Source organism: Drosophila novamexicana, unplaced genomic scaffold (assembly GCF_003285875.2).
Source record: "Drosophila novamexicana strain 15010-1031.04,08,12 unplaced genomic scaffold, DnovRS2.1 tig00000137-arrow-arrow-pilon, whole genome shotgun sequence".
Classification (NCBI taxonomy): Eukaryota; Metazoa; Arthropoda; class Insecta; order Diptera; family Drosophilidae; genus Drosophila; species Drosophila novamexicana.
In genome coordinates this window covers 237,171-251,740 of record NW_020824777.1, presented here as the reverse complement: position 1 = coordinate 251,740, position 14,570 = coordinate 237,171, and positions in this window count along the sequence as shown.

Here is a 14,570-nt window from a genome sequence, read left to right as displayed (position 1 = left end):
GCTTTGTTTTCTTCTTTTTTTTTTTGGGCAGAACGTTTTGTTGGCCCCGTTGCATTGGTCGGGCCTGTTGTCCAACCCAAACCCACGAGAGTCCCGTTGCCGCGCTCCGCCTCACCCCTGCCGTACCATAATGCCTGCAGGTTCGGTACGTTTGCTCAGTTTTAGTTTATGAATGTCGCCATGTTGCTGTTGTTGCTGTTGTTGCCGTTGTTGCTCGTGTTGCTAGTGTTGCTGTTGTTACTGTTGGTGTTGTGGCACATTCCACTGGACAGCGACAGGATGAAACTGTTGCCTGCATACGGCATGCATATTTCGTATTTTTAGTACAGCCATTTAACATCATCAACTTAAATATGCGTGCAAGATTTATGCCCACATCGTTGGCCCCGCCAACGGGTAAATCGGGGGTCGGCTTTGTACGGGGAGAGGGGGTGCAACCCATGGAACGTTAAAACGAAGCCCATGACCGGCAAATGGGGCTAAAATTGGCATACAAATGTGGCTAACACAAACACATCGAACACATGATATACAATACCAAAAAAAGCCAGACACGGTTTGCCAAGTGCAAATAAATAAAAATATATATCACATACATGCGCATGTATGTTGCATATGTAAAAATCTCTTAGATTTCGACGATTAAAATGTTTAATGTGCAACATACACAACATTTTAAGCAATCTCTATATAGATAGAGTACATAAGACGCTATATGTCAGCTTAAATGTTCATAGCTCACGAGCTTAAGAGATCACGGAGCGCTTATTTGATAAAGGATATTAAAAACAATTGAGAGGTTCTATTCCGAAGCTCCCGTCTTAGAGATACTCTGAATCCGTTTCAACAAACGCAGCTTGCGATGGAGTATAAGAATCATAGATAAAAGTCCGTTAGAAGAGCTGTTCATTTAGTTACATTTTATATGATAAAGAACTTGAAAAGACATCTTTGTGGCCATTCCAGCAGTGCTTTATGTATAGACCGACTTTCCTGGACTTATTAGCCAATTTCGCGGCATTCAAGCATTTATTGGCCAACTGTCCCATTTTTATTGGTCAAGTTATTGGCACATATTGATCAACACGCCGGCGTCTATTGACCAACCGCTCAGGACTCTGAAAAACCTTCAAGGATACCCTTCAAGTTTTTCCTTTATGGCTTCCCTTCATGGCTTCCCACCAAGGCTTTTTACTTTTCTTTCTTAATAAAAAATATCGCTCTCTACTATATCAAACTTCTATGCATTTCAGTATATGAAATTATATTTGACTTAACTAAAATCTTTGGGATATTTTAAAGACATTTTTATCATTCTTCATTACGAGGAAAGTATTTGAACTTGATGCACTAGAAACTACCAATGCAAAATAAAGATTGAAACAAAATTGTTTTTCCTTTTTGTTTTTAATAAACTAAAACCCGGACCTCGAGCCAGCTAAATAAAGATTCATAAAATAAAAAAAATATGTATGCAACATTTCAGGATATATTGATAATATGTTTTTTTCGTTTATATATGCGAGTTAAGAGATCGACAAGATCTAAAAGATACCAAATAGTATTATATAATATATATATATGCCATATTGTATCTATAAACATATTTATAATAATATTATAAATGCACTCACATAAACCAAACTTTTGTTAAGTCTTGTTTAACCCCCTGACAACATTTTCCATGTTTAATGGATATTAAAAAAAAAAGTATTTCATTGATGCATGTCACACGTCAAGCATTCAGTCAATTACAGGGTATTAAAAGAAACGTCAACAAATGCATATTTATTAGCATTTTAATACATGACACGCGCCCAATGTAAAGTAATTTAAATTTAATTAAGCAGACGCAACAGGTGCCCGCAAGTTGAGCGGGCAAATATGTGAATGCGGCCAAATGTGCCTACTCATTTGGCCAAAAAGGCAGTTGCTGATTTTAGCTGATTCCGGCCAGATTTAGCCAGTGGCTGCTGCTGGCAGCTAGTCAGTAATTAGCAATGGCATTCGGCGATTTATCATAAAAATGTGGCGACCATAAACAAATGCAAACTGGCGCCAACTGACGTTGCGGCTTTAAATATTAGCAAAAATATTGACTTCGGTTTGGGTTTGGATTTTGGCTGTGGTTTTGGTTTTGGCCTGCGCAGCAGGTGAAGATGTTTGCCCAGTTACACGGCAGATACAAATTTAGTTTACCATTAATATTCATATTCATATTCATATGAATATTCGTATTCATGGATTCCTATTCATATTTAGATTCAGTTATAGATTCGTCGACGCATACTCGTATTTGGAATTGGCGTTGGTTTCGAGCGTTGCGCAAGCTGCCGCCAGAAATCAATAAACTATTTTTTTGTATTTTTTCATTTTTTTTTCGAGCTTGTGCAAGTTTTTTGTGGTAGTCACAGTCGCAGCCAAAGTTGCAGTTGCCTCAAATGTCATTGGCTCTGACAGCTGCATAATGATTTTATTAAATTGCGCATAAGGTTTTGAATAAGTGCGGCGGCGTGAGTTTTGTCTTAGTCAACTTGTCAAATAGCTTAACTGCCAGCCCGACGAAAAAAAACTAAAAAAAAATGAAAAGAAAAACAAATACGCAGCTGTAAACAGTGAAGAATGCTCCAGTCAAACGTGTGCTCAACTAGAACATACCCTGCATAAGCCTAAATTCACTTTTTTAGCTGGAAAGAGAAATGTCTTTGCATAAACCAGCAGCTAAAATGTTTGCGATTTCTTTTAATGAACTTCATATTTATATAAAATTATTAAAGTATAAAGTATAAAAAACCAAAAATATAAAAAAATTATACTATAATATAATAAATATTGTGTTCGTAGGGAGCTCTTATAGTCTCTGGGATCAAAGAGAGCAGGAAAAATCAATTAATAACCTGACTTACGCTTAAATCTGAGAATCCACATTAATGATAAACTCTTAGAGAATATATTTTTAAATCAAAGAGCAGCACAATGGAACTAAACGTTTTTATCTGAGAACTAAGAATCCTTATACGAAACAAATAATAATTAAAAAGCTTAACCCTCTTAAAGTATCTGGAACAATGAAGCTACCAAACATGTATGAGAAACAAAGATCAGTAAAAGGGAATTAAACTGTTATTTTACCTGAGAACTAATAATTCTTATAACAAGTTATTTCTTTGTAACTCTTATAGTCTCTGGGACTATAAAACAAAAATCACGAAAAATCAATAATTAAACCTGATTTATATTTGATATCTGGACGTCCACATACTACATTTTAAATGCAAAGCTTTTATAGTATCTGAAATTATATAGATACCAAGTAGCATGTTTTTGAACAAAAGGCATTAAAAACTAAGAGTAGCAAATATTTCCTAATCGAACATCAGGAAAAATCAATTAATAAACATAATAAAGCTATTTTTAAAACAAAGGGCAGTAAAAATCAATTAGACTCTTAAATATATATTTAATCTAAAAACTGAGAAACAACATAAGCAAATTCTGTGTTCGTAGTTATTAAGGTCTCTGAGTTTTTATAAAGATAGCCACATACAATTTTTGTTGATTTAAGCTCTGGAATCAAGCAGAAGAAGAGACGATGGAAGTAGAAGAATTGGCTCTTAAAAATATTCAACACATTTGGCTACATAACAGAAGAGATTGAAGTATATATAATAAATAAAAAGAAATAATAAATTTCTTAGTTCTAGTTCACACATTTCCTTTCTCTGCACAGCTACATACCCCTTTTTTCCCATCTACATAATACTAGGGTATAAACAGTGCAATCTGCATGTACTCATATTTATGATTTTTTAATCATTTTTTGAAAAATTTTGAACAGCCAAACAAATTGATGGCCATAAATGGCAAATGCACTGTTATAATATTTGGATACAACTTTATGTACTTTTATAATGGTTCATAATTTTCGTTTTTCATATTTATAGCCGGCAGTTACATGAAATTCAACGATTGTAGTTGAATATGCAATAGTCAAACAATATATTTAAAATCGAAGATAATTAAATAGTTGCAACAACAATAATTTAGATATTGTTTGGAAATAAATTGAATTTGAATCTGCGATAAAATTCAGAGATAATTAACGAAAGATTGTGTAATTATATTCTTAGACTAGTTTTTTTAATCACAGAGATTGGCAACGCTCAAAATAGTCTTAGTTTAATATTTAACAATCACTTTTTGCAAAGTTTATGAAGCAAATTAAATGTATAACAAGAAAGAGGACTGCAATAAATATATTATACCCTCTTTAGCCATTCTTAAAGGGTGCAGGGAACTTCATTTGAAGTAAATCAATGGTGTCTGCAAAACGCAGAGAGAGGGAGAGAGAAAAGGAGGGAGAGAAGGATAAACTGAGAGAGTAGCCAGAAAAGAATTGCAAAGTAGGAATTCCAAAAATTTTTGATTAAACTCAGTTTATGAAAAATAAAGTATTAATATAATAGAATGCAAAGGAAATAAGACAAAAAAGGTACTAACCTAAATTTAGGTATAGCTGCCTTTGCCTAAATTCCAGTTGACGAAGATATGCACACAATCAATAGATCGATCGATTCTCCTCGTGGTTCAGTCGCTTAAATAATTGTGTCTTTTATTTATAAAATACCATAATTTACCTAAATCGCGTTATCTTTCCCTTACCTAATTTCAAAATCTAATTTATAACGCGTAAGTTAGGAAATAATCCTTGAAGTAAAATCGACAAATAAATTTGGCAAATTCCGTTTATGGGTTGAGCAATTAACCTAAGATTTTCAACCAGATCGTTACATAAATGGTCACCCACAAAGATATAAATCCCGCGCCCCTTAGACTACAGCTCCCCTACCCACCCCTGGCCAAGTTTGTACAATCTGAACATGGTCCACAACAAAATGTTCATTGATAAATAACTGTCATTAGTCGTGGCCGGCGCATTTTCCCAGGGTTTTAAGTTGCAAAACCCCCCCAAAAAAAAGGAAAAAATAAAATTAAATTACGAGCGGTCTGTTACATAAATAGGAGTTTCAGCGAGAGCGAAAAAAATGCATTTAAATAAATTTGAAATAATCAGTGAGTATACGACTTGCAGCCCGACGATATCAATGCCATATCAGAGCAAAATGCGCGGCCCCAAGCCCAGCCGCGGCAACAACAACAACAACGACAACAACAACAGCAAATTTAGCAAAGTGTCTGCGAACAAGGTTAGGCATTAGAGGCGTCCCACGTCGCCGTCGGGTGGGTGGCTTATAATTAATTTGGTGCAACATTTTGCACGGCCCGCGACCAAGCTGCAAAACCAGCTGTTGCCGTGCCCAAGTGCGCCTCGGGGCACACACACGTATATTAACATATATGTTGTATGCAACTTGGTCAATGTGCGCATTTATCAAGACAATTGACGGATTGGCAGCTTGCATGAAATTACGCAAAAAACAACAAATCCAGCTCGCCAGCTTGCCAGCTCGCCAGCTAGCCAGCTCCTCAGTTGGGGGCACCTGTCAACGCGGCGGCTTATGATTAACTGTCAGCTGCAACTGGCTCTGATCGATTTATTGCTGTCAATTTGACAAATCAATGTGAGACTAAAAAAACTTATTATAAAACAAATATGCAAGAAAGTGGGATTATATACTGTAAGTTGAAGTTTATATACTCTTGGAAAAGCTTTTGTTTAACAGCATTATTTCCGAGCAATTCTTGCTTTGGGTGACATATTAGGAATTAGTTACTGGAATTTTGCAGATATGTAAATGAAGTAAAGCTCGTATTAATTGAATTTGGCCAAAGTATCCTGAAAAACATCAGATTATTGCATACAGAGCTCTATGATACAATAACCATATAATTATAAGACTAAAATAATATATACTTAGTATAGTATCCATACATACATATATGATATTTTGCTCATATATCTGATAGTTTAAATAGTGCAGGCTTTAATTCCAGAATGTCAAGTTTGGTAAGGATATCTTGAAAAACGAGAAGCTTTTCAATTTTCCTCCGTTTATAGGGTATATGATACAATATGCTAAGTTTAATAACATTAGCTGAGAGTCCAATTTGCATAGAAACAGATAGGTACAGAAGGATATGGCTATAGCGACTGGGATGTTAATACTGAACAAAAAGTATTAAAATTTCTTAACATTAGGTAAAAGTTTGCCATTTCAAACAGAGAAATTTGCTTAAAAACAGACAGGAACAGACGGACTTGGCTATAACAACACGGCTGTTAATTCTGCATTACAAGCTCAACGATATCTCTTGCTATGCGTTACATATTTCATGACAAACCTATAACACCCTCTGCAAGAGTATATGAAAATTAGATAAAATGTTGCACAGCCAAATCTTGAGTAAATTGAAACGCAGATGAGCTGAGACGCTGGCCTGGCGCCTGGTCTACTGCTGCTTGGTCCTGTTACCAGTTTTTACTACCGTCTGTCAAATGTTGGCAGTCAAATATTAATTTACCATGTGCACACACACACACACACACACACACGCACAACTTGGCGGTGATTTTGTTTTGCTGCAGTTGGCTAATGAAATCGTAAGTGCTTTTATCTCATAAATAGTTGCTAGCCGAGTTGCTCCCAAGAAAATCTGCACCAACTCCCCGCAGGACCGCCCCTTTCGCCCCTTCCGTATTGATCACTGGCTAGAGGCATGCTTTGGCATGCCTTTAAGACGCTGTGCAGTCCATTTCATTACCGGTTTGAAATATTTGTGCGTTTAATGAGCCATACAGCGTATTTAATATGTTTTACAATAAATTTGATTTTTCGCATACCCTAGCCGAGGTCATTTTAAATATCTCACGAAATGTGCACAGCAGACGTCAATTGAGTAGCTGAGCGCGAAGACAAAAGTTTTTTAACAAACACATTTTGTTGTTCTTTTGTGCAATTGAAGCAAGACAATTCATAAAAACAACGAGCTGTGCTATGGAAAAACCATATAGTTTTTACAGACATCTCCAAGACAAATTTGAGTTGAGTTTAATAAATATATTAGAAAGCTAAGTGCCATTGGTTAAATATCTTACTTTAATTAAGCTTAGAGAAAAGCAATGCAAGTTTTCCAGTCAGAAATGAAACAAATAAATCTAACAAAATAAAGTCGAATATAATCAACAAGAGTATTGAACTGTCGACAGACCAAACTGAGCAGTTCCTGCGTGCTTTTATTTTTCGGCCAGCTAACATGGCGTATGCGTAATTCGTGTTTAGAGCCAACAACGATAAGTTAAATGTCTGCTTTTTGGCAAAAAACCATTTAAATGGCCAAGTTTCACTTTCGGCCTGCGCATTTGGGCCTGGTCCATTGAACAATGCGTCCGAAAATTAAACTGACTGCGCCGCGCATATGAAATATTTTAACGCCATTTATCAAAGTGCCAATGGAAAATTGCTGGTCAGCATTGGTTGGCCGGGCTGCCTTTTTGGCTTGTTAACTGTTTGGCTTGTTGGCCACTCGGCGGCCCGTTTGAGCCTTGATTGACAGCTGCAGTTGGCCTTAGCCGGCCAGCGTCTCGTCACTCAGCCAGCCAGTGTCAGTCTCAGCCATCGCAGCCTGCTTGATCAGTCACTCACTCAATCAGTCAGTCAGTCAGTCAGTCAGTCAAGCAAGCGACGGACATGCAAAAGGCAGCCTAAATGAATTATACGCACTTCAGAGTCTCAACACATTTCAGAAAACACAATGGCAAATAACAGCAACAGCAACAGCAGCTGCACAACATACGCCCCCTCGAGGGTCAAAACATCATCAAGAGCTGGCGCCACAAAATCATAACGAAATTCGAATGCCCTTGGGCCGAAATTGCTAAACACATGTGATTAAAGATGTGCCTGAATGACTTTGGTCTAATAAATTTAAATTACAAACTTGATTAAAAAAATAAATAAATATTAGAATATCAGTTTGTTATTATATAAAGAAAAGTTTAAAAATAAAGTCATTTACAAAAAATTAAAAAAAAAAAGTTTTAAATAGTTTTAAAGCAATCAAATCTATTTTAATTTGAAAAGGTTGTTGACGACGTTTCTTATTAAATATTGAAAAGTAAACCAACTGAAAATATAATCAAAACGAGTAAGCATGCGCGACAAAAAGATTCCCTGTACCTAAAAAAGGTGAAATATGTTAGCTCTTATAATGTTCGAGGTACGACTCAAAATCGATATTTATCGATATTGTGGAAATATGTATCGATAAGAATAACAAACTTGTTCTGCGTATGATAGACCATGCATGGCCTACATAAGAGTTAAGTTTATATATTTACTTCTAATTCCAAGCTCATATTTAGTCTATGTATACTTAACGAGCAGGTAAAGATATCTTCAGCACGCCGAAGATTTAACACCCTTGTAGAACTTAGAATGTATGTTATTTTTATGGCCTTGTAAAGGATATTGTAATTTTAAATCTCCAGCTTTTAGAGTTGAGTTGAGTTTAAAGATCACCTGCCGATCAAGAATATGCCAGGGATGCTTCATTCTGCTTCTGATTAGATTTGCACACATGTATGCCCTTATGGAATGGATACAGGGTATTGGCAAATATGAACTCCCTCAATAATAACAGCTAATAAGCACTCACTGGGTAAGTGTATATGGAACTAGTTACGTGTGGAGCGCAACTTTCACCGCATTTTTGGGCGAAACTCTATCAAAATTTTATGAGTTCGACATATGTGAGTTTAACAATTTGTTTGTTTATTTCTAGAGTTGGCCAAACTAAAGTTGATGTCCCTGAATTATTAAGGTTGCATGCGGCAAGCGGCATGTGCTGAGCATGTGTGTCGTGTGGCAGCTGCCGAGCTGGCAACTGGGTCAACTAATCCCGTTGCGATTGTCGCCACATTTAGTGGCTCATTTGAGCAGGGGCAGCAGCAGCAACAGCAGCAACAAATTACTGTAATTAATAGGCGGAGTTTTTTTTTTTGAGGTGTTTATCAGGTGTTGTTTCGCTGGCAAACCCTCTCTTTGCGTCCGTTTTGTAATTATACGCATGGCGCGATATATTCCGCCTGATAATATGATGGCCAATGCGATGGCCTCGCCAACAGCCCATGCCACGCCCCTGTTCGAGGGGGGGCTATTTGGCATGACAATTTGGTTGCAGGCTACTCGAAATTGATTTCAGTTTTATATTTTGTTTTTCATTTTTTCTCCTGCAGTCGCTGGCAACCAGCTGCTGTCAGCTAAGTGGCATTTTAATTATATGAATACGAGTTCGAGTACTCGCACTCGCACTCGCACTCGCACTCGCACTCGTACTCGTACTCACACTCGCATATTCATACTCGCAGACAGGCTGCCGAGTTAGCGCCATTCATTAAATGACTGGGCCTGCACTCATTTTTGCCACTTATTGACTGTGATAAGTGCATGGAAAACATATTAATGGACGCACAGGATAGACACAAGTCAAATAGCTGCTTGCAAATATTTAACCTCTTGTCAAAATATTTTATGTGTACACAATTTTTCTATTTATTTTTCGCTGCACAGATAAATATTTAATAAAAACTTGCTTTAATTATGAATGGAATTATTTATTTACATTTGTGGGGAAAGGGGGAAATACTGGACTAGACTGGATTTTGAAGCGGAATCCTCGTTGTTTAGTTGCCCCATTGACTGGGTCATATAATATAGAGGAAGCTTGTTAAATATTTATATATTTGGAATACAAATGTATTCGTATGCGTATAAGACAAACGCGTGTTACCCGGCTTAGCGCGGATTGTGACAAAAAGTGTGAAATAAATTTTAAATCAATTTTTCCAACGATTTTTGAAGGTGGAACGAATGAAAAATAAAGTATTTTATTGCAAGAGCTTAATGTACAATTTCTCGACGACACTTGAACCTTTGCCAAGCCAAACTAAAAAGTTTTACAGAAAAGTCTGTAAAATCACATCCTCAATCAATTTTCCTATTGCTCTTTGAATTTTACTTTACGAGCAATGGAGTTTAATTCAAACGTTTTCCACTCATTTTCCACATTTGAATGTGGAATTTTGCGAAATGCTTAGCTTAGACTACCATTGATCACATTGCACTCAGGACAACTGTCTATATAGTTATAGAATTGTCTTCTGTTAATAGAAAAGAGTAGTTACATAACTATTTAGTAATATATGTTCAAATATTTTTAAGTTCCTCAAACAACGTTGTTAGCTCTATTTGCTTAAATTTGAATTTGATTCATTTGAGCCCAAGCGAGATGTAGCTTGTTTTTAAATAAAGTCTTGTAGCGTAAAACCATAAACCAGAAATATAACAACCAACTTCAAGGCAACAACTACGAGCGATTTGCACGCACAACGCATGCAAAATTAAAACATTAACACTTTCAGTGTGCGACACATGATATGAGAGAGGGTCTAGTGTCACCTGAGGCTAGGGGTTGGGTTGCCTGAAGAAGATATTAACTTAATAATTGATAATTGAAAGTAGTGCGTAGGCAACCAGCTCGGTCACAAGAGCCAAGAGGCTGCCCAGAAGGAGGCGAGCGCGCCAAACAAGACGGTCGCCAGTCGAAAATGATTACATGGCCCGGGGGCATGCCTCATGTTACGCTTTTGCAGTTGTTGCTGCAGTTGCTGCTGCTGCAACATGGGACACGGCCTGTGTGCACTTGCAAATGAGCTGCATTTTGAGACATTAAAGGGCACTTAGCATAATGATTTACAGCTTTAATTCACGCAATTAAATTGGAATTTCCTTCTTAGTTTTTGTGTTTTTGCGAGCCTTGAATGTCGCTGGCATGATGAAGTAGAAGTTGGAGCAGGCAATCAACCAATGGCAATGGCCCAACGGCAATCATGTCAAGCGGCAAGGTAAAAGCAAGTAAAAAGAGCTGGCAACGTGTCGTGTCCAAACTTTTCGCGACACGAAGACCTACCACTATATTTTCGTGCTGAAAAACAGACGCTTATGCGTTTTCGTGAGTTGAGCACAAAACAATAGAAGAGCTGACACGACCTAACACAAACTAACACGACCTAATACAGCCTGACACGATCCAACACGATAACAAAGTGAACACGAAAGTGCGTTAACTTAAATAACGATAATATACAAATAAAAGAGAATCTCCAAATATAATGTATTTTTGTTTAATCAACGATTGGGCACACTGTTTCTCAATAACAAATATATTACCTAAATGTCAATTTATGTATTTATTTATTAATGCCAAAAAGCAAACAAAAAAAGAATACGTAAATTCTACAACAATTTTTATTGACACATAGGCAGAAAAATATTCGTGCGTGTCGTATTAATCATAGCGCAGACAGCGCGTTTAGCGTGCGTGCTTAGAAAAGTGTGCGATTCGTGTTCACGTCATGTCGTGTCATGTGGCAATAATCGGACACGCGTTCTCATCTCTAGCCGGGCTGCAATCAGGTCCGATACAATGTTATTGACACCAGGCAGACAAGGTTTCGATTTCAAGCCCCCAGTTCACTGTGATGGGCATTGTGATCCTTTCAGTCCTTGCGGCTACACTTTGATTGGCACTTTGGCTGAGTGCGTCTGATTGTGGCACACAGCTTCACACGCACACACACCCGCTCTCGAAGAGGCTCCACTCGTGTGGAATGTGTTGACGCGTAGGTGACGCAGATGTTGCAAGCAACACAGTAAAATTCCACAGCACCCACAACTGTCACACGCTCGACCCTAAATGGTAGCGTCCGCCAATGCGGGTGAGCTCCAATTTGTATCATCTGAAGCGCCATTTCATTAGGCCCAACGCTTATGAGTGCCAGCCGCTGCAGCCTCTTCATAATATCACATTGTGCATAAATCAGTTTAAACAAGAGTGCTGAAGTTGGGATGCGCGACTAGGGGATACCCTGAAACTTCTTCTAGATACAAAACTTACTTGATTCGTATATACTATTCTGGAAGCTACATGTTAAATTTGATGACTCTCTTAAAGTCTCTCAAAAAACACGATTTCGATATTGATTTTTATCGATTGCTTGGCAACACAGCAAGTTATCGGTTATCGAAAACAAACTGCGCGAGCATTTGGAGAACCCAAACTCACAGTGATCTTTAAATATAAGTTTACGGGCAACAGAGTTTAATGCAATCGTTTTCCACTCATTTTCCACATTTGCGGGTTGAAATTTAAAAAAACCTCAGCTTTTCAGTTCTTTTAACTGTAAGTCGATCACCGAAGTCAGGAAACGGGGCAAGCTGTCGATTATCAGAAACAAACTCGGACTGTGCGGGCAATAGAAAGACCTAAGTCTATCAAGTCCCTAGCTCTTATATCCTCTGAGATCGACGCATTCATACTATACAAATGGGCGGTCGACAAGACTGACAGACGGACATGACTTGCTTCTGCCTGTTACATACACTTGCACAAAAACATGATGCCCTTTTTACCCATTTTCAATGGGCTCAGGTTATAAATATCAAGTGTGGCCAACGCATTATGAACTGCGAGTCTTTTGTCTTGAATACGTTTCGTTTTCGAGTTGAGTTTTTTTTTTCTTCATATTTTTTGTATAGTTGTATATTCCGGTCTGCGGAAATTGATCAATTACTGAGCACTTTGGCGTGCCGACCAGTTTTTCACGTCCAGTTTGGCCAACGTTCAATTTGCATATATAAAAACAAAGCTCAGCTCTAGTTTATTTTTTTTTTTTTTTAATTTTTTTGGGCACACTTTTCAGCTATATAGTGTTTGGTGTTTTTTCTTTTCTTGGAGCTACAATCTACAATTTGGAGGCTTAATCTCGTCGTCGCATGAAAAATGGGCGAAACGCCTTTAGTGTCAATTTTATGTTATCGTTTGATTTATAATAATGCTGATAGACGTCGATGTTTTAATTGATTGTGCTTTGGAGAAAAAAAAAAGAAACAACAACAACAGCAAAACAGCTGAAGTTGTCTGCTCGGCTGTTTTTCTTCTCTCCTATATTTGTTGTGGCTGAGTTGAGTTTTTTAAGTGGTTGCCACAAAATTTTGTTAGCAAATGGAATTTGCGTTGCATCACTTTCCATTCCAGATCTTCAAATTGTTGTTAAACAAAGAAACCTGCTTAGTTCTATAGAAAATTGAAAACAATTTAACATAGCAAGGCTTAAATCAAATCCTGTGCTCACAGCTGTCAAAAGCCAGACTCACGAAACTAACCCAAACTTAAGACGAGGCATTGCTTTAAGCCCTAGAAGTATTTAATAAGGCTTGAGAATTGCGGGCTATAAAATCATTTTGAGAAATATATTAATAAATTAATTAAAGATCTTATATTAATATGTCATAAAAATTAACAAATTTTTGAAATATTCCCTTAATTTGTACGACCTGAACCCAAAATGTGCAAAAAGGGCATCATGTTTTTGTGCAAATGTAACAGGCAGAAGGAAGTATCTCCGACCCCATAAAGTATGTATATTCTTGATCAGCATCAGTAGGTTAGTCGATCTAGTCATGTCCATCCGCCCGACCGTATGTTTGATGACGTCGATTTCAGGACCTTTAGGAGCTAGGGAATTGAACGTATGTCTACCTAGTGCCCGCGCAGTTTCCGGTATCGATAACTTGCTTTGTTTTCTGATTCATTGGTGATCGTCTCCTAGTCAAAAGATCTGGAAAGCTGAGTGTTTTTAAAAATGTTCACCCACAAATGTGCAAAATTAGTGGAAAACGATTGTATTCAACTCTATTGCCCATTGGTCTCCGAAGTTCCCGCGCAGTTTGTTTCCGTATATCGATAGCCTTCTCTTTTGCCAAGCAATCGATAAAAATCGATATCAAATTCTGGTTTTTTGAGCAAATCTCTTAGCTTTGAATGACCCGAGTCACAAAATTTAACAAGTAGCTTTCAGAAAAGTATGTACAAGTTTCCTTCATTTTAGAATTACGCCTACAAGAAAAGGAAGGTTCAGGGTATCCCCTAGCCGATCACTCCCCTTCTACTTGTTGATACCCAACTTTCGCTAATACTCACAATCGTTTTTACACAGCCCTAATCCCGCCACAATAATTGAATATATTTTCCCTATACTTATTTTATAGCTTTTTTGCTTCAAGCCAAGCTGCATTGTTGCAGTCAAATCAAAATTCCAACACCTTCAGCTTATATGCGAAGATGCCCCCTGGCTTCCAGGGAACGTATTTTATAGTTCTTTCTTGCGCTCAATATGATTCATGAACACTGCGAAAATAATGCCATAAAAACGCCAAATAAAAAAGAACCGAGAGGGAAGCTGAAGCTGGGCCGGCACATCGGCTACGCTCGACTCTCTCTCTCGGATTCGATATGCGAACTGGTCTATATAGATGGGCTCCATTAAGGTAGCGCATAAATAAATTGGCGCTGTGGGTCCATTTCAATGCCGGGCTAATAATGACAACCATATAAAGTTATAGGTAGCAATGCGGACGGGTCATTGTTTGTCGCGTGATAACTTCATTTTCATAGCGATCGGATGCGTGGATACGCGGAACAGGCACAGCGGGTTGTCCTGGCACTGTCCGGTTCCCCTCCTCCACCCCCTTCTTGCTGTGTGCTGCCAC